This window comes from Megachile rotundata, unplaced genomic scaffold, assembly GCF_050947335.1.
Source record: "Megachile rotundata isolate GNS110a unplaced genomic scaffold, iyMegRotu1 scaffold0030, whole genome shotgun sequence".
Lineage (NCBI taxonomy): Eukaryota > Metazoa > Arthropoda > Insecta > Hymenoptera > Megachilidae > Megachile > Megachile rotundata.
In genome coordinates this window covers 2,048,591-2,076,244 of record NW_027473327.1, presented here as the reverse complement: position 1 = coordinate 2,076,244, position 27,654 = coordinate 2,048,591, and positions in this window count along the sequence as shown.

The following is a 27,654-nucleotide window of genomic DNA, read 5'->3' as shown; positions in this document are numbered from 1 at the left end:
CACAATCATACGATCACAATCATACAATCACAATCATAAAATCGCAATTATACAATTACAATCTCCAAAATACAATCTCCCAAATACAATCATACAATCACAATCATACAATCACAATCATACAATCACATTCATACTATCACAATCATACAATCCTAATCATACAATCACAATCATCCAATCACAATCATACAATCACAGTCATGCAATCACAATCTTACAATCACAATCATACTATCACAATCATACAATCCTAATCATACAATCACAATCATACAATCACAATCATACAATCACAGTCATGCAATCACAATCTTACAATCACAATCATACTATCACAATCATACAATCATAATCATACAATCACAATCACACAATCATAATCATACAATTACAATCATACAATCACAATCATACAATCACAATCATACAATCACAATCATACAATCACAATCATACAATCACAATCATACAATCATAATCATACATACAAAATCATGCAATCTCAATCATACAATCACAATCATGCAATCACAATCATACAATCATAATCATACAATGACAATCATACAATCACAATCATACAATCACAATCATACAACCACAATCAGACAATCACAATCATACAATCACAATCATACAATCACAATCATACAATCACAATCATACAATCACCATCATAATATCGCAATCATACAATCACAATCAAACCATCACAATCATACAATCACAATCATACAATCGCAATCATACAATCGCAATCACACAATCACAATCATACAATCACAATCATACAATCACAATCATACAATCACAATCATACGATCGCAATCATACAACCGCAATCATACCATCACAATCATACAGTCACAACCATACAATCATAATCATACAATCACAATCATACAATCACAATGATACAATCATAATCATACAATCACAATCATACAATCGCAATCATACAATCACAATCATACAATCGCAATCATGCCATCACAATCATACAATCACAATCATACAATCACAGTCATACAATCACAATCTTACAATCACAATCATACTAGCACAATCATACAATCGCAATCATACAATCACAATCATACAATCACAATCATACATTCAAAATCATGCAATCACAATCATACAATCACAATCATGCAATCACAATCATTCCATCATAATCATACAATCACAATCATACAATCACAATCGTACAATCACAATCGTACAATCACAATCGCACTGTCACAATCATACAATCACAGTCATACAATCGCAATCATACAATCGCAATCACACAATCACAATCATACAATCACAGTCATACAATCACAATCATACAATCGAAATCATACATACAAAATCATGCAATCTCAATCATACAAACACAATCATGCAATCACAATCATACAATCATAATCATACAATGACAATCATACAATCACAATCATACAATCACAATCATACAACCACAATCAGACAATCACAATCATACAATCACAATCATACAATCACAATCATACAATCACAATCATACAATCACAATCATACAATCACAATCATACTATCACAATCACACAATCCTAATCATACAATCACAATCATACAATCACAATCATACAATCACAGTCATACAATCACAATCATACAATCACAATCATACAATCACAATCATACAATCGCAATCATACAATCGCAATCACAAAATCACAATCATACAATCACAATCATACAGTCACAATCATACAATCACAATCATACAATCACAATCATACAATCACAACCATACAATCGCAATCATACAATCACAATCATACGATCACAATCATACAATCATAATCATACAAACACAATCATACGATCGCAATCATACAATCGCAATCATACCATCACAATCATACAGTCACAACCACACAATCATAATCATACAATCACAATCATACAATCACAATGATACAATCATAATCATACAATCACAATCATACAATCGCAATCATACAATCACAATCATACAATCGCAATCATACCATCACAATCATACAATCACAATCATACAATCACAATCGTACAATCACAATCGTACAATCACAATCGCACAATCACAATCATACAATCACAGTCATACAATCACAATCATACAATCACAATCATACTATCACAATCATACAATCACAATCATACAGTCACAATCATACAATCACAGTCATACAATCACAATCATACAATCACAATCATACTATCACAATCATACAATCACAATCATACAATCACAATCATACATACAAAATCATGCAATCTCAATCATACAATCACAATCATGCAATCACAATCATACAATCATAATCATACAATGACAATCATACAATCACAATCATACAATCACAGTCGTACAATCACAGTCATACAATCACAATCATACTATCACAATCATACAATCACAATCATGCAATCACAATCATACAATCATAATCATACAATCATAATCATACAATCACAATCGTACAATCACAATCGTACAATCACAATCGCACAATCACAATCATACAATCACAGTCATACAATCACAATCATACAATCACAATCATACAATCACAATCATACAATCACAATCATAATATCACAATCATACAATCACGATCATACAACCACAATCATACAATCACAATCATACAATCACAATCACACAATCACAATCATACAATCACAATCATACAATCACAATCATACAATCACAGACATACAATCACAATCTTACAATCACAATCATACTAGCACAATCATACAATCACAATCATACAATCACAGACATATAATCACAATCATACATTCGCAATCATATTATCACAATCATGCAATCACAATCATGCAATCACAATCATACAATCATAATCATACAATGACAATCATACAATCACAATCATACAATCACAATCATACAACCACAATCAGACAATCACAATCATACAATCACAATCATACAATCACAGTCATACAATCAGTCATACTATCACAATCATAATATCACAATCATACAATCACAATCATACAATCACAATCATACAATCGCAATCATACAATCACAATCACGCAATCACAATCATACAATCACAATCATACTATCACAATCATACAATCACAATCATACAATCACAATCATACTATCACAATCATACAATCGCAATCATACAATCACAATCATACAATCGCAATCATACAATTACAATCTCCAAAATACAATCTCCCAAATACAATCATACAATCACAATCACACAATCACAATCATACAAACATAATCATACAATCACAATCATACAATCACAATGATACAATCATAATCATACAATCACAATCATACAATCGCAATCATACAATCACAATCATACAATCGCAATCATACCATCAGAATCATACAACCACAATCATACAATCACAATCATACAATTACAATCATACAATCACAATCATACAATCACAATCATACAATCGCAATCCTACAATTACAATCTCCAAAATACAATCTCCCAAATACAATCATACAATCCCAATCATACAATCACAATCATACAATCACAATCATACTATCACAATCATACAATCCTAATCATACAATCACAATCATACAATCACAGTCATGCAATCACAATCTTACAATCACAATCATACTATCACAATCATACAATCATAATCATACAATCACAATCACACAATCATAATCATACAATTACAATCATACAATCACAATCATACAATCACAATCATACAATCACAATCATACAATCACAATCGTACAATCACAATCATACAATCGCAATCATACAATCGCAATCATACAATCACAATCACGCAATCACAATCATACAATCACAATCATACAGTCACAATCATACAATCACAATCATACAATCACAATCATACTACCGCAATCATACAATCACAATCATACCATCACAATCATACAATCACAATCATACAATCGCAATCATACAATCACAATCACGCAATCACAATCATACAATCGCAATCATACAATCACAATCTCCCAAATACAATCATACAATCACAATCATACAACCACAATCATACAATCACAATCATACAATCACAATCATACAACCACAATCATACAATCACAATCATACAATCAAAATCATAATATCGGAATCATACAATCACAATCAAACCATCACAATCATACAATCACAATCATACAATCATAATCATACAATTACAATCATACAATCACAATCATACAATCACAACCATACAATCACAATCATACAATCACTATCATACGATCACAATCATACGATCACAATCATACAATCACAATCATAAAATCGCAATTATACAATTACAATCTCCAAAATACAATCTCCCAAATACAATCATACAATCACAATCATACAATCACATTCATACTATCACAATCATACAATCCTAATCATACAATCACAATCATACAATCACAATCATACAATCACAATCATAATATCGCAATCATACAATCACAATCAAACCATCACAATCATACAATCACAATCATACAATCGCAATCATACAATCGCAATCACACAATCACAATCATACAATCACAATCATACAATCACAATCATACAATCACAATCATACGATCGCAATCATACAACCGCAATCATACCATCACAATCATACAGTCACAACCATACAATCATAATCATACAATCACAATCATACAATCACAATGATACAATCATAATCATACAATCACAATCATACAATCGCAATCATACAATCACAATCATACAATCGCAATCATACCATCACAATCATACAATCACAATCATACAATCACAGTCATACAATCACAATCTTACAATCACAATCATACTAGCACAATCATACAATCGCAATCATACAATCACAATCATACAATCACAATCATGCATTCAATATCATGCAATCACAATCATACAATCACAATCATGCAATCACAATCATTCCATCATAATCATACAATCACAATCATACAATCACAATCGTACAATCACAATCGTACAATCACAATCGCACTGTCACAATCATACAATCACAGTCATACAATCGCAATCATACAATCGCAATCACACAATCACAATCATACAATCACAGTCATACAATCACAATCATACAATCGAAATCATACATACAAAATCATGCAATCTCAATCATACAATCACAATCATGCAATCACAATCATACAATCATAATCATACAATGACAATCATACAATCACAATCATACAGTCACAATCATACAACCACAATCAGACAATCACAATCATACAATCACAATCATACAATCACAATCATACAATCACAATCATACAATCACAATCATAATATCGCAATCATACAATCACAATCAAACCATCGCAATCATACAATCACAATCATACAATCATAATCATACAATTACAATCATACAATCACAATCATACAATCACAACCATACAATCACAATCATACAATCGCAATCATACGATCTCAATCATACAATCACAATCATGCAATCACAATCATACAAGCATAATCATACAATGACAATCATACAATCACAATCATACAATCACAATCATACAACCACAATCAGACAATCACAATCATACAATCACAATCATACAATCACAATCATACAATCACAATCATAATATCGCAATCATACAATCACAATCAAACCATCGCAATCATACAATCACAGTCATGCAATCACAATCTTACAATCACAATCATACTATCACAATCATACAATCATAATCATACAATCACAATCATACAATCACAATCGTACAATCACAATCGTACAATCACAATCGCACAATCACAATCATACAATCACAGTCATACAATCACAATCATACAATCACAATCATACAATCACAATCATACAATCACAATCATACAATCACAATCATACAATCGCAATCATACAATTACAATCTCCAAAATACAATCTCCCAAATACAATCATACAATCACAATCATACAATCACAATCATACAATCACAATCATACAATCACAATCATACAATCACAATCATACAATCACAATCATACAATCACAATCATACAATCACAATCATACTACCACAATCACACAATCCTAATCATACAATCACAATCATACAATCACAATCATACAATCACAGTCATACAATCACAATCATACAATCACAATCATACAATCACAATCATAAAATCGCAATCATACAATCGCAATCACACAATCACAATCATGCAATCACAGTCATACAATCACAATCATACAATCACAATCATACAATCACAATCATACAACCACAATCAGACAATCACAATCATACAATCACAATCATACAATCACAATCATACTATCACAATCACACAATCCTAATCATACAATCACAATCATACAATCACAATCATACAATCACAGTCATACAATCACAATCATACAATCACAATCATACAATCACAATCATACAATCACAATCGTACAATCACAATCATACAATCGCAATCATACAATCGCAATCATACAACCACAATCACGCAATCACAATCATACAATCACAATCATACAGTCACAATCATACAATCACAATCATACAATCACAATCATACTACCGCAATCATACAATCACAATCATACCATCACAATCATACAATCACAACCATACAATCACAATCATACAATCGCAATCATACAATCACAATCACGCAATCACAACCATACAATCGCAATCATACAACCACAATCTCCCAAATACAATCATACAATCACAATCATACAACCACAATCATACAATCACAATCATACAATCACAATCATACAACCACAATCATACAATCACAATCATACAATCACAATCATAATATCGGAATCATACAATCACAATCAAACCATCACAATCATACAATCACAATCATACAATCACATTCATACTATCACAATCATACAATCCTAATCATACAATCACAACCATCCAATCACAATCATACAATCACAGTCATGCAATCACAATCTTACACTCACAATCATACTATCACAATCATACAATCATAATCATACAATCAGAATCATACAATCACAATCGTACAATCACAATCGTACAATCACAATCATACAATCACAGTCATACAATCACAATCATACAATCACAATCATACAATCATAATCATACAATTACAATCATACAATCACAATCATACAATCACAATCATACAATCACAATCATACAATCACAATCATACAATCACAATCATACAATCACAATCATACAATCACAATCATACAATCATAATCATACATACAAAATCATGCAATCTCAATCATACAATCACAATCATGCAATCACAATCATACAATCATAATCATACAATGACAATCATACAATCACAATCATACAATCACAATCATACAACCACAATCATACAATCACAATCATACGATCGCAATCATACAACCGCAATCATACCATCACAATCATACAGTCACAACCATACAATCATAATCATACAATCACAATCATACAATCACAATGATACAATCATAATCATACAATCACAATCATACAATCGCAATCATACAATCACAATCATACAATCGCAATCATACCATCACAATCATACAATCACAATCATACAATCACAGTCATACAATCACAATCTTACAATCACAATCATACTAGCACAATCATACAATCGCAATCATACAATCACAATCATACAATCACAATCATACCTTCAATATCATGCAATCACAATCATACAATCACAATCATGCAATCACAATCATTCCATCATAATCATACAACCACAATCATACATTCACAACCATACAATCGCAATCATACAATCACAATCATACAATCACAATCATACAATCACAATCATACAATCACAATCATACAATCACAATCATACAATCGCAATCCTACAATTACAATCTCCAAAATACAATCTCCCAAATACAATCATACAATCCCAATCATACAATCACAATCATACAATCACAATCATACTATCACAATCATACAATCCTAATCATACAATCACAATCATACAATCACAATCATACAATCACAGTCATGCAATCACAATCTTACAATCACAATCATACTACCGCAATCATACAATCACAATCATACCATCACAATCATACAATCACAACCATACAATCACAATCATACAATCGCAATCATACAATCACAATCACGCAATCACAATCATACAATCGCAATCATACAATCACAATCTCCCAAATACAATCATACAATCACAATCATACAACCACAATCATACAATCACAATCATACAATCACAATCATACAACCACAATCATACAATCACAATCATACAATCACAATCATAATATCGGAATCATACAATCACAATCAAACCATCACAATCATACAATCACAATCATACAATCATAATCATACAATTACAATCATACAATCACAATCATACAATCACAACCATACAATCACAATCATACAATCACTATCATACGATCACAATCATACGATCACAATCATACAATCACAATCATAAAATCGCAATTATACAATTACAATCTCCAAAATACAATCTCCCAAATACAATCATACAATCACAATCATACAATCACAATCATACAATCACATTCATACTATCACAATCATACAATCCTAATCATACAATCACAATCATCCAATCACAATCATACAATCACAGTCATGCAATCACAATCTTACAATCACAATCATACTATCACAATCATACAATCATAATCATACAATCACAATCATACAATCACAATCGTACAATCACAATCGTACAATCACAATCATACAATCACAGTCATACAATCACAATCATACAATCACAATCATACAATCATAATCATACAATTACAATCATACAATCACAATCATACAATCACAATCATACAATCACAATCATACAATCACAATCATACAATCACAATCATACAATCACAATCATACAATCACAATCATACAATCACAATCATACAATCATAATCATACATACAAAATCATGCAATCTCAATCATACAATCACAATCATGCAATCACAATCATACAATCATAATCATACAATGACAATAATACAATCACAATCATACAATCACAATCATACAACCACAATCAGACAATCACAATCATACAATCACAATCATACAATCACAATCATACAATCACAATCATACAATCACAATCATACAATCACAATCATAATATCGCAATCATACAATCACAATCAAACCATCACAATCATACAATCACAATCATACAATCGCAATCATACAATCGCAATCACACAATCACAATCATACAATCACAATCATACAATCACAATCATACAATCACAATCATACGATCGCAATCATACAACCGCAATCATACCATCACAATCATACAGTCACAACCATACAATCATAATCATACAATCACAATCATACAATCACAATGATACAATCATAATCATACAATCACAATCATACAATCGCAATCATACAATCACAATCATACAATCGCAATCATACAATCACAATCATACAATCGCAATCATACCATCACAATCATACAATCACAATCATACAATCACAGTCATACAATCACAATCTTACAATCACAATCATACTAGCACAATCATACAATCGCAATCATACAATCACAATCATACAATCACAATCATACATTCAATATCATGCAATCACAATCATACAATCACAATCATGCAATCACAATCATTCCATCATAATCATACAATCACAATCATACAATCACAATCGTACAATCACAATCGTACAATCACAATCGCACTGTCACAATCATACAATCACAGTCATACAATCGCAATCATACAATCGCAATCACACAATCACAATCATACAATCACAGTCATACAATCACAATCATACAATCGAAATCATACATACAAAATCATGCAATCTCAATCATACAATCACAATCATGCAATCACAATCATACAATCATAATCATACAATGACAATCATACAATCACAATCATACAGTCACAATCATACAACCACAATCACACAATCACAATCATACAATCACAATCATACAATCACAATCATAATATCGCAATCATACAATCACAATCAAACCATCGCAATCATACAATCACAATCATACAATCATAATCATACAATTACAATCATACAATCACAATCATACAATCACAACCATACAATCACAATCATACAATCGCAATCATACGATCTCAATCATACAATCACAATCATGCAATCACAATCATACAAGCATAATCATACAATCACAATCATAATATCGCAATTATACAATCACAATCAAACCATCGCAATCATACAATCACAATCATACAATCATAATCATACAATTACAATCATACAATCACAATCATACAATCACAACCATACAATCACAATCATACAATCGCAATCATACGATCTCAATCATACAATCACAATCATGCAATCACAATCATACAAGCATAATCATACAATGACAATCATACAATCACAATCATACAATCACAATCATACAATCACAATCATACAACCACAATCAGACAATCACAATCATACAATCACAATCATACAATCACAATCATACAATCACAATCATACAATCACAATCATAATATCGCAATCATACAATCACAATCAAACCATCGCAATCATACAATCACAGTCATGCAATCACAATCTTACAATCACAATCATACTATCACAATCATACAATCATAATCATACAATCACAATCATACAATCACAATCGTACAATCACAATCGTACAATCACAATCGCACAATCACAATCATACAATCACAGTCATACAATCACAATCATACAATCACAATCATACAATCACAATCATACAATCACAATCATACAATCACAATCATACAATCGCAATCATACAATTACAATCTTCAAAATACAATCTCCCAAATACAATCATACAATCACAATCATACAATCACAATCATACAATCACAATCATACAATCACAATCATACAATCACAATCATACAATCACAATCATACAATCACAATCATACAATCACAATCATACAATCACAATCATACTATCACAATCACACAATCCTAATCATACAATCACAATCATACAATCACAATCATACAATCACAGTCATACAATCAGAATCATACGATCACAATCATACGATCACAATCATACAATCACAATCATACAATCACAATCATACAATCGCAATCATACAATTACAATCTCCAAAATACAATCTCCCAAATACAATCATACAATCACAATCATACAATCACAATCATACAATCACAATCATACTATCACAATCATACAATCCTAATCATACAATCACAATCATACAATCACAATCATACAATCACAGTCATGCAATCACAATCTTACAATCACAATCATACTATCACAATCATACAATCATAATCATACAATCGCAATCATACAATTACAATCTCCAAAATACAATCTCCCAAATACAATCATACAATCACAATCATACAATCACAATCACACAATCGCAATCATACAATCGCAATCACACAATCACAATCATACAATCGCAATCATACAGTCACAATCATACAATCACAATCATACAATCACAATCATACAATCACAATCATACATTCACAACCATACAATCGCAATCATACAATCACAATCATACAATCACAATCATACAATCATAATCATACAATCACAATCATACGATCGCAATCATACAATCGCATTCATACCATCACAATCATACAGTCACAACCATACAATCATAATCATACAATCACAATCATACAATCGCAATCATACAATCACAGTCATACAATCACAATCTTACAATCACAATCATACATTCAAAATCATGCAATCACAATCATACAATCACAATCATGCAATCACAATCATTCCATCATAATGATACAATCACAATCATACAATCACAATCGTACAATCACAATCGTACAATCACAATCGCACAATCACAATCATACAATCACAGTCATACAATCACAATCATACAATCACAATCATACTATCACAATCATACAATCACAATCATACAGTCACAATCATACAATCACAGTCATACAATCACAATCATACAATCACAATCATACTATCACAATCATACAATCACAATCATACAATCACAATCATACAATCACAGTCATACATACAAAATCATGCAATCTCAATCATACAATCACAATCATGCAATCACAATCATACGATCATAATCATACAATGACAATCATACAATCACAATCATACAATCACAGTCGTACAATCACAGTCATACAATCACAATCATGCTATCACAATCATACAATCACAATCATGCAATCACAATCATACAATCATAATCATACAATCATAATCATACAATCACAATCGTACAATCACAATCGTACAATCACAATCGCACAATCACAATCATACAATCACAGTCATACAATCACAATCATACCATCACAATCATACAATCACAACCATACAATCACAGTCATACAATCGCAATCATACAATCACAATCACGCAATCACAATCATACAATCGCAATCATACAATCACAATCTCCCAAATACAATCATACAATCATAATCATACAATCGCAATCATACAATCACAATCATACAATCACAATCATAATATCGGAATCATACAATCACAATCAAACCATCACAATCATACAATCACAATCATACAATCACAATCATACAATCACAATCATACTATCACAATCATACAATCCTAATCATACAATCACAATCATACAATCACAATCATACAATCACAGTCATGCAATTACAATCTTACAATCACAATCATACTATCACAATCATACAATCATAATCATACAATCACAATCATACAATCAGAATCGTACAATCACAATCGTACAATCACAATCATACAATCACAGTCATACAATCACAATCATACAATCACAATCATACAATCATAATCATACAATTACAATCATACAATCATAATCATACAATCACAATCATACAATCAGAATCGTACAATCACAATCGTACAATCACAATCATACAATCACAGTCATACAATCACAATCATACAATCACAATCATACAATCATAATCATACAATTACAATCATACAATCACAATCATACAATCACAATCATACAATCACAATCAAACCATCACAATCATACAATCACAATCATACAATCACAATCATACAATCACAATCATACAATCACAATCATACAATCACAATCATAATATCGCAATCATACAATCACAATCAAACCATCACAATCATACAATCACAATCATACAATCGCAATCATACAATCACAATCATACAATCGCAATCATACAATCACAATCATACAATCGCAATCATACCATCACAATCATACAATCACAATCATACAATCACAGTCATACAATCACAATCTTACAATCACAATCATACTAGCACAATCATACAATCGCAATCATACAATCACAATCATACAATCACAATCATACATTCAATATCATGCAATCACAATCATACAATCACAATCATGCAATCACAATCATTCCATCATAATCATACAATCACAATCATACAATCACAATCGTACAATCACAATCGTACAATCACAATCGCACTGTCACAATCATACAATCACAGTCATACAATCACAATCATACAATCACAATCATAATATCGCAATCATACAATCACAATCAAACCATCGCAATCATACAATCACAATCATACAATCATAATCATACAATTACAATCATACAATCACAATCATACAATCACAACCATACAATCACAATCATACAATCGCAATCATACGATCTCAATCATACAATCACAATCATGCAATCACAATCATACAAGCATAATCATACAATGACAATCATACAATCACAATCATACAATCACAATCATACAATCACAATCATACAACCACAATCAGACAATCACAATCATACAATCACAATCATAAAATCACAATCATACAATCACAATCATACAATCACAATCATAATATCGCAATCATACAATCACAATCAAACCATCGCAATCATACAATCACAGTCATGCAATCACAATCTTACAATCACAATCATACTATCACAATCATACAATCATAATCATACAATCACAATCATACAATCACAATCGTACAATCACAATCGTACAATCACAATCGCACAATCACAATCATACAATCACAGTCATACAATCACAATCATACAATCACAATCATACAATCACAATCATACAATCACAATCATACAATCACAATCATACAATCGCAATCATACAATTACAATCTCCAAAATACAATCTCCCAAATACAATCATACAATCACAATCATACAATCACAATCATACAATCACAATCATACAATCACAATCATACAATCACAATCATACTATCACAATCATACAATCACAATCATACAATCACAATCATACAATCACAGTCATACATACAAAATCATGCAATCACAATCATACAATCACAATCATGCAATCACAATCATTCCATCATAATGATACAATCACAATCATACAATCACAATCGTACAATCACAATCGTACAATCACAATCGCACAATCACAATCATACAATCACAGTCATACAATCACAATCATACAATCACAATCATACTATCACAATCATACAATCATAATCATACAATCACAATCATACAATCAGAATCGTACAATCACAATCGTACAATCACAATCATACAATCACAGTCATACAATCTCAATCATACAATCACAATCATACAATCATAATCATACAATTACAATCATACAATCATAATCATACAATCACAATCATACAATCAGAATCGTACAATCACAATCGTACAATCACAATCATACAATCACAGTCATACAATCACAATCATACAATCACAATCATACAATCATAATCATACAATTACAATCATACAATCACAATCATACAATCACAATCATACAATCACAATCAAACCATCACAATCATACAATCACAATCATACAATCACAATCATACAATCACAATCATACAATCACAATCATACAATCACAATCATAATATCGCAATCTAACAATCACAATCAAACCATCACAATCATACAATCACAATCATACAATCGCAATCATACAATCGCAATCACACAATCACAATCATACAATCACAATCATACAATCACAATCACAATCATACGATCGCAATCATACAACCGCAATCATACCATCACAATCATACAGTCACAACCATACAATCATAATCATACAATCACAATCATACAATCACAATGATACAATCATAATCATACAATCACAATCATACAATCGCAATCATACAATCACAATCATACAATCGCAATCATACAATCACAATCATACAATCGCAATCATACCATCACAATCATACAATCACAATCATACAATCACAGTCATACAATCACAATCTTACAATCACAATCATACTAGCACAATCATACAATCGCAATCATACAATCACAATCATACAATCACAATCATACATTCAATATCATGCAATCACAATCATACAATCACAATCATGCAATCACAATCATTCCATCATAATCATACAATCACAATCATACAATCACAATCGTACAATCACAATCGTACAATCACAATCGCACTGTCACAATCATACAATCACAGTCATACAATCGCAATCATACAATCGCAATCACACAATCACAATCATACAATCACAGTCATACAATCACAATCATACAATCGAAATCATACATACAAAATCATGCAATCTCAATCATACAATCACAATCATGCAATCACAATCATACAATCATAATCATACAATGACAATCATACAATCACAATCATACAGTCACAATCATACAACCACAATCACACAATCACAATCATACAATCACAATCATACAATCACAATCATAATATCGCAATCATACAATCACAATCAAACCATCGCAATCATACAATCACAATCATACAATCATAATCATACAATTACAATCATACAATCACAATCATACAATCACAACCATACAATCACAATCATACAATCGCAATCATACGATCTCAATCATACAATCACAATCATGCAATCACAATCATACAATCATTATCATACAATGACAATCATACAATCACAATCATACAGTCACAATCATACAACCACAATCACACAATCACAATCATACAATCACAATCATACAATCACAATCATACAATCACAATCATAATATCGCAATCATACAATCACAATCAAACCATCGCAATCATACAATCACAATCATACAATCATAATCATACAATTACAATCATACAATCACAATCATACAATCACAACCATACAATCACAATCATACAATCGCAATCATACGATCTCAATCATACAATCACAATCATGCAATCACAATCATACAAGCATAATCATACAATGACAATCATACAATCACAATCATACAATCACAATCATACAATCACAATCATACAACCACAATCAGACAATCACAATCATACAATCACAATCATACAATCACAATCATACAATCACAATCATACAATCACAATCATAGTATCGCAATCATACAATCACAATCAAACCATCGCAATCATACAATCACAGTCACGCAATCACAATCTTACAATCACAATCATACTATCACAATCATACAATCATAATCATACAATCACAATCATACAATCACAATCGTACAATCACAATCGTACAATCACAATCGCACAATCACAATCATACAATCACAGTCATACTATCACAATCATACTATCACAATCATACAATCACAATCATACAATCACAATCATACAATCGCAATCATACAATCACAATCACGCAATCACAATCATACAATCACAATCACGCAATCACAATCATACAATCACAATCATACAGTCACAACCATACAATCACAATCATACAATCACTATCATACTATCGCAATCATACAATCAAAATCATACCATCACAATCATACAATCACAACCATACAATCACAATCATACAATCGCAATCATACAATCACAATCACGCAATCACAATCATACAATCGCAATCATACAATCACAATCTCCCAAATACAATCATACAATCACTATCATACAACCACAATCATACAATCACAATCATAATATCGCAATCATACAATCACAATCAAACCATCACAATCATACAATCTCAATCATACAATCACAATCATGCAATCACAATCATACAATCACAATCATACAGTCACAATCATACAATCACAACCATACAATCACAATCATACAATCAGAATCATACGATCACAATCATACGATCACAATCATACAATCACAATCATACAATCACAATCATACAATCGCAATCATACAATTACAATCTCCAAAATACAATCTCCCAAATACAATCATACAATCACAATCATACAATCACAATCATACAATCACAATCATACTATCACAATCATACAATCCTAATCATACAATCACAATCATACAATCACAATCATACAATCACAGTCATGCAATCACAATCTTACAATCACAATCATACAATCACAATCATACTATCGCAATCATACAATCACAATCATACAATCACAATCATACAATCACAGTCATACATACAAAATCATGCAATCTCAATCATACAATCACAATCATGCAATCACAATCATACAATCATAATCATACAATGACAATCATACAATCACAATCATACAATCACAGTCGTACAATCACAGTCATACAATCACAATCATGCTATCACAATCATACAATCACAATCATGCAATCACAATCATACAATCATAATCATACAATCATAATCATACAATCACAATCGTACAATCACAATCGTACAATCACAATCGCACAATCACAATCATACAATCACAGTCATACAATCACAATCATACCATCACAATCATACAATCACAACCATACAATCACAGTCATACAATCGCAATCATACAATCACAATTACGCAATCACAATCATACAATCGCAATCATACAATCACAATCTCCCAAATACAATCATACAATCACAATCATACAATCGCAATCATACAATCACAATCATACAATCACAATCATAATATCGGAATCATACAATCACAATCAAACCATCACAATCATACAATCACAATCGTACAATCACAATCATACAATCACAATCATACAATCACAATCATACTATCACAATCATACAATCCTAATCATACAATCACAATCATACAATCACAATCATACAATCACAGTCATGCAATTACAATCTTACAATCACAATCATACTATCACAATCATACAATCATAATCATACAATCACAATCATACAATCAGAATCGTACAATCACAATCGTACAATCACAATCATACAATCACAGTCATACAATCACAATCATACAATCACAATCATACAATCATAATCATACAATTACAATCATACAATCACAATCATACAATCACAATCATACAATCACAATCATACAATCACAATCATACAATCACAATCATACAATCACAATCATACAATCACAATCATACAATCACAATCATACATACAAAATCATGCAATCTCAATCATACAATCACAATCATGCAATCACAATCATACAATCATAATCATACAGTGACGATCATACAATCACAATCATACAATCACAATCATACAACCACAATCAGACAATCACAATCATACAATCACAATCATACAATCACAATCATACAATCACAATCATAATATCGCAATCATACAATCACAATCAAACCATCACAATCATACAATCACAATCATACAATCGCAATCATACAATCGCAATCACACAATCACAATCATACAATCACAATCATACAATCACAATCATACAATCACAATCATACGATCGCAATCATACAACCGCAATCATACCATCACAATCATACAGTCACAACCATACAATCATAATCATACAATCACAGTCATACAATCACAATCATACAATCGAAATCATACATACAAAATCATGCAATCTCAATCATACAATCACAATCATGCAATCACAATCATACAATCATAATCATACAATGACAATCATATAATCACAATCATACAATCACAATCATACAACCACAATCAGACAATCACAATCATACAATCACAATCATACAATCACAATCATACAATCACAATCATACAATCACAATCATAATATCGCAATCATACAATCACAATCAAACCATCGCAATCATACAATCGCAATCATACAATCATAATCATACAATTACAATCATACAATCACAATCATACAATCACAACCATACAATCACAATCATACAATCGCAATCATACGATCACAATCATACGATCACAATCATACAATCACAATCATACAATCACAATCATACAATCGCAATCATACAATTACAATCTCCAAAATACAATCTCCCAAATCCAATCATACAATCACAATCATACAATCACAATCATACAATCACAATCATACTATCACAATCATACAATCCTAATCACACAATCACAATCATACAATCACAATCATACAATGACAGTCATCCAATCACAATCTTACAATCACAATCATACTATCACAATCATACAATCATAATCATACAATCACAATCATACAATCACAATCGTACAACCACAATCGTACAGTCACAATCGCACAATCACGATCATACAATCACAGTCATACAATCACAATCTTACAATCACAATCATACAATCATAATCATACAATTACAATCATACAATCACAATCGTACAATCACAATCATACAATCACAATCATACAATCACAATCATACAATCACAATCATACAATCACAATCATACAATCGCAATCATACAATCACAATCATACAATCACAATCATACAATCACAATCATACAATCGCAATCATACAATTACAATCTCCAAAATACAATCTCCCAAATACAATCATACAATCACAATCATACAATCACAATCATACAATCACAATCATACTATCACAATCATACAATCCTAATCACACAATCACAATCATACAATCACAATCATACAATGACAGTCATGCAATCACAATCTTACAATCACAATCATACTATCACAATCATACAATCATAATCATACAATCACAATCATACAATCACAATCGTACAATCACAATCGTACAATCACAATCGCACAATCACAATCATACAACCGCAATCATACCATCACAATCATACAGTCACAACCATACAATCATAATCATACAATCACAATCATACAATCACAATGATACAATCATAATCATACAATCACAATCATACAATCGCAATCATACAATCACAATCATACAATCGCAATCATACCATCACAATCATACAATCACAATCATACAATCACAGTCATACAATCACAATCTTACAATCACAATCATACTAGCACAATCATACAATCACAATCATACAATCACAATCATACAATCACAATCATACATTCAAAATCATGCAATCACAATCATACAATCACAATCATGCAATCACAATCATTCCATCATAATCATACAATCACAATCATACAATCACAATCGTACAATCACAATCGTGCAATCACAATCGCACTGTCACAATCATACAATCACAGTCATACAATCACAATCATACAATCACAATCATACTATCACAATCATACTATCACAATCATACAATCACAATCATACGATCACAATCATACAATCACTGTCATACAATCACAATCATACAATCACAATCATACTATCACAATCATACAATCACAATCATACAATCACGATCATACAATCACAATCATACAATCACAGTCATATAATCACAATCACACAATGACAATCATACTATCACAATCATACAATCACAATCATAAAATCACAATCATACAATCTCAATCATACAATCGCAATCATACAATTACAATCTCCCAAATACAATCTCCCAAATACAATCATACAATCACAATCGCACAATCACAATCATACAATCACAGTCATACAACCACAATCATACAATCACAATCATACAATCACAATCATACTATCACAATCATACAATCACGGTCATACAATCACAACCATACAATCACAATCATACAATCACAATCACACAATCGCAATCATACAATTACAATCTCCAAAATACAATCTCCCAAATGCAATCATACAATCACAATCATACAATCACTATCATACAATCACAATCATACAATCACAATCATACAATCACAATCATACAATCACAATCATACATTCAAAATCATACAATCACAATCATACAATCACAGACATACAATCACAATCATACATTCGCAATCATATTATCACAATCATACAATCACAATCATACAATCACAATCATACATACAAAATCATGCAATCTCAATCATACAATCACAATCATGCAATCACAATCATACAATCATAATCATACAATGACAATCATACAATCACAATCATACAATCACAATCATACAACCACAATCAGACAATCACAATCATACAATCACAATCATACTATCACAATCATACAATCACAATCATACAATCACAATCATACAATCGCAATCATACAATCACAATCACGCAATCACAATCATACAATCACAATCACGCAATCACAATCATACAATCACAATCATACAGTCACAATCATACAATCACAATCATACAATCACAATCATACTATCGCAATCATACAATCAAAATCATACCATCACAATCATACAATCACAACCATACAATAACAATCATACAATCGCAATCATACAATCACAATCACGCAATCACAATCATACAATCGCAATCATACAATTACAATCTCCAAAATACAATCTCCCAAATACAATCATACAATCACAATCATACAATCACAATCATACTATCACAATCATACAATCCTAATCATACAATCACAATCATACAATCACAATCATACAATCACGGTCATGCAATCACAATCTTACAATCACAGTCATACTATCACAATCATACAATCATAATCATACAATCACAATCATACAATTACAATCATGCAATCACAATCATACAATCACAATCATACAGTCACAATCATACAATCACAATCATACAATCACAATCATACTATCACAATCATACAATCCTAATCATACAATCACAATCATACAATCACAATCATACAATCACAGTCATGCAATCACAATCTTACAATCACAATCATACTATCACAATCATACAATCATAATCATACAATCACAATCACACAATCATAATCATACAATTACAATCATACAATCACAATCATACAATCACAATCATACAATCACAATCATACAATCACAATCGTACAATCACAATCATACAATCGCAATCATACAATCGCAATCATACAATCACAATCACGCAATCACAATCATACAATCACAATCATACAGTCACAATCATACAATCACAATCATACAATCACAATCATACTACCGCAATCATACAATCACAATCATACCATCACAATCATACAATCACAACCATACAATCACAATCATACAATCGCAATCATACAATCACAATCACGCAATCACAATCATACAATCGCAATCATACAATCACAATCTCCCAAATACAATCATACAATCACAATCATACAACCACAATCATACAATCACAATCATACAATCACAATCATACAACCACAATCATACAATCACAATCATACAATCACAATCATAATATCGGAATCATACAATCACAATCAAACCATCACAATCATACAATCACAATCATACAATCATAATCATACAATTACAATCATACAATCACAATCATACAATCACAACCATACAATCACAATCATACAATCACTATCATACGATCACAATCATACGATCACAATCATACAATCACAATCATAAAATCGCAATTATACAATTACAATCTCCAAAATACAATCTCCCAAATACAATCATACAATCACAATCATACAATCACAATCATACAATCACATTCATACTATCACAATCATACAATCCTAATCATACAATCACAATCATCCAATCACAATCATACAATCACAGTCATGCAATCACAATCTTACAATCACAATCATACTATCACATTCATACAATCATAATCATACAATCACAATCGTACAATCACAATCGTACAATCACAATCGTACAATCACAATCATACAATCACAGTCATACAATCACAATCATACAATCACAATCATACAATCATAATCATACAATTACAATCATACAATCACAATCATACAATCACAATCATACAATCAAAATCATACAATCACAATCATACAATCACAATCATACAATCACAATCATACAATCACAATCATACAATCATAATCATACATACAAAATCATGCAATCTCAATCATACAATCACAATCATGCAATCACAATCATACAATCATAATCATACAATGACAATCATACAATCACAATCATACAATCACAATCATACAACCACAATCAGACAATCACAATCATACAATCACAATCATACAATCACAATCATACAATCACAATCATACAATCACAAACATAATATCGCAATCATACAATCACAATCAAACCATCGCAATCATACAATCACAGTCATGCAATCACAATCTTACAATCACAATCATACTATCACAATCATACAATCATAATCATACAATCACAATCATACAATCACAATCGTACAATCACAATCGTACAATCACAATCGCACATTCACAATCATACAATCACAGTCATACAATCACAATCATACAATCACAATCATACAATCACAATCATACAATCACAATCATACAATCGCAATCATACAATTACAATCTCCAAAATACAATCTCCCAAATACAATCATACAATCACAATCATACAATCACAATCATACAATCACAATCATACAATCACAATCATACAATCACAATCATACAATCACAATCATACTATCACAATCACACAATCCTAATCATACAATCACAATCATACAATCACAATCATACAATCACAGTCATACAATCACAATCATACAATCACAATCATACAATCACAATCATACAATCGCAATCATACAATCGCAATCACACAATCACAATCACACAATCACAGTCATACAATCACAATCATACAATCACAATCATACAATCACAATCATACAACCACAATCAGACAATCACAATCATACAATCACAATCATACAATCACAATCATACTATCACAATCACACAATCCTAATCATACAATCACAATCATACAATCACAATCATACAATCACAGTCATACAATCACAATCATACAATCACAATCATACAATCGCAATCATACAATCGCAATCACACAATCACAATCATACAATCACAGTCATACAATCACAATCATACAATCACAATCATACAATCACAATCATACAACCACAATCAGACAATCACAATCATACAATCACAATCATACAATCACAATCACACTATCACAATCACACAATCCTAATCATACAATCACAATCATACAATCACAATCATACAATCACATTCATACAATCACAATCATACAATCACAATCATACAATCGCAATCATACAATCGCAATCATACAATCGCAATCACACAATCACAATCATACAATCACAGTCATACAATCACAATCATACAATCACAATCATACAATCACAATCATACAACCACAATCAGACAATCACAATCATACAATCGCAATCATACAATCACAGTCATACAATCACAGTCATACAATCACTATCATACAACCACAATCATACAATCACAATCATAATATCGCAATCATACAATCACAATCAAACCATCACAATCATACAATCTCAATCATACAATCACAATCATGCAATCACAATCATACAATCACAATCATACAGTCACAATCATACAATCACAATCATACAATCACAATCATACTATCGCAATCATACAATCACAATCATACCATCACAATCATACAATCACAACCATACAATCACAATCATACAATCGCAATCATACAATCACAATCACGCAATCACAATCATACAATCGCAATCATACAATCACAATCTCCCAAATACAATCATACAATCACAATCATACAACCACAATCATACAATCACAATCATACAATCACAATCATAATATCGCAATCATACAATCACAATCAAATCATCACAATCATACAATCACAATCATACAATCATAATCATACAATTACAATCATACAATCACAATCATACAATCACAACCATACAATCATAATCATACAATCAGAATCATACGATCACAATCATACGATCACAATCATACAATCACAATCGTACAATCACAATCATACAATCACAATCATACAATCACAATCATACAATCACAATCATACAATCACAATCATACAATCACAGTCATACAATCACAATCATACAATCACAATCATACAATCACAATCATACAATCGCAATCATACAATCGCAATCACAAAATCACAATCATACAATCACAATCATACTATCGCAATCATACAATCACAATCACACTATCACAATCACACAATCCTAATCATACAATCACAATCATACAATCACAATCATACAATCACAGTCATACAATCACAATCATACAATCACAATCATACAATCACAATCATACAATCGCAATCATACAATCGCAATCACACAATCACAATCATACAATCACAGTCATACAATCACAATCATACAATCACAATCATACAATCACAATCATACAACCACAATCAGACAATCACAACCATACAATCACAATCATACAATCGCAATCATACAATCACAATCACGCAATCACAATCATACAACCACAATCAGACAATCACAATCATACAATCACAATCATACAATCACTATCATACGATCACAATCATACGATCACAATCATACAATCACAATCATAAAATCGCAATTATACAATTACAATCTCCAAAATACAATCTCCCAAATACAATCATACAATCACAATCATACAATCACAATCATACAATCACATTCATACTATCACAATCATAAAATCCTAATCATACAATCACAATCATCCAATCACAATTATACAATCACAGTCATGCAATCACAATCTTACAATCACAATCATACTATCACAATCATACAATCATAATCATACAATCACAATCATACAATCACAATCGTACAATCACAATCGTACAATCACAATCATACAATCACAGTCATACAATCACAATCATACAATCACAGTCATACAATCACAATCATACAATCGAAATCATACATACAAAATCATGCAATCTCAATCATACAATCACAGTCATGCAATCACAATCTTACAATCACAATCATACTATCACAATCATACAATCATAATCATACAATCACAATCATACAATCACAATCGTACAATCACAATCGTACAATCACAATCGCACATTCACAATCATACAATCACAGTCATACAATCACAATCATACAATCACAATCATACAATCACAATCATACAATCATAATCATACATACAAAATCATGCAATCTCAATCATACAATCACAATCATGCAATCACAATCATACAATCATAATCATACAATGACAATCATACAATCACAATCATACAATCACAATCATACAACCACAATCAGGCAATCACAATCATACAATCACAATCATACAATCACAATCATACAATCACAATCATACAATCACAATCATAATATCGCAATCATACAATCACAATCAAACCATCACAATCATACAATCACAATCATACAATCGCAATCATACAATCGCAATCACACAATCACAATCATACAATCACAATCATACAATCACAATCATACAATCACAATCATACAATCACAATCATACGATCGCAATCATACAACCGCAATCATACCATCACAATCATACAGTCACAACCATACAATCATAATCATACAATCACAATCATACAATCACAATGATACAATCATAATCATACAATCACAATCATACAATCGCAATCATACAATCACAATCATACAATCGCAATCATACCATCACAATCATACAATCACAATCATACAATCACAGTCATACAATCACAATCTTACAATCACAATCATACTAGCACAATCATACAATCACAATCATGCAATCACAATCATTCCATCATAATCATACAATCACAATCATACAATCACAATCGTACAATCACAATCGTGCAATCACAATCGCACTGTCACAATCATACAATCACAGTCATACAATCACAATCATACAATCACAATCATACTATCACAATCATACAATCACAATCATACGATCACAATCATACAATCACTGTCATACAATCACAATCATACAATCACAATCATACTATCACAATCATACAATCACAATCATACAATCACGATCATACAATCACAATCATACAATCACAGTCATATAATCACAATCACACAATGACAATCATACTATCACAATCATACAATCACAATCATAAAATCACAATCATACAATCTCAATCATACAATCGCAATCATACAATTACAATCTCCCAAATACAATCTCCCAAATACAATCATACAATCACAATCGCACAATCACAATCATACAATCACAGTCATACAATCACAATCATACAATCACAATCATACAAT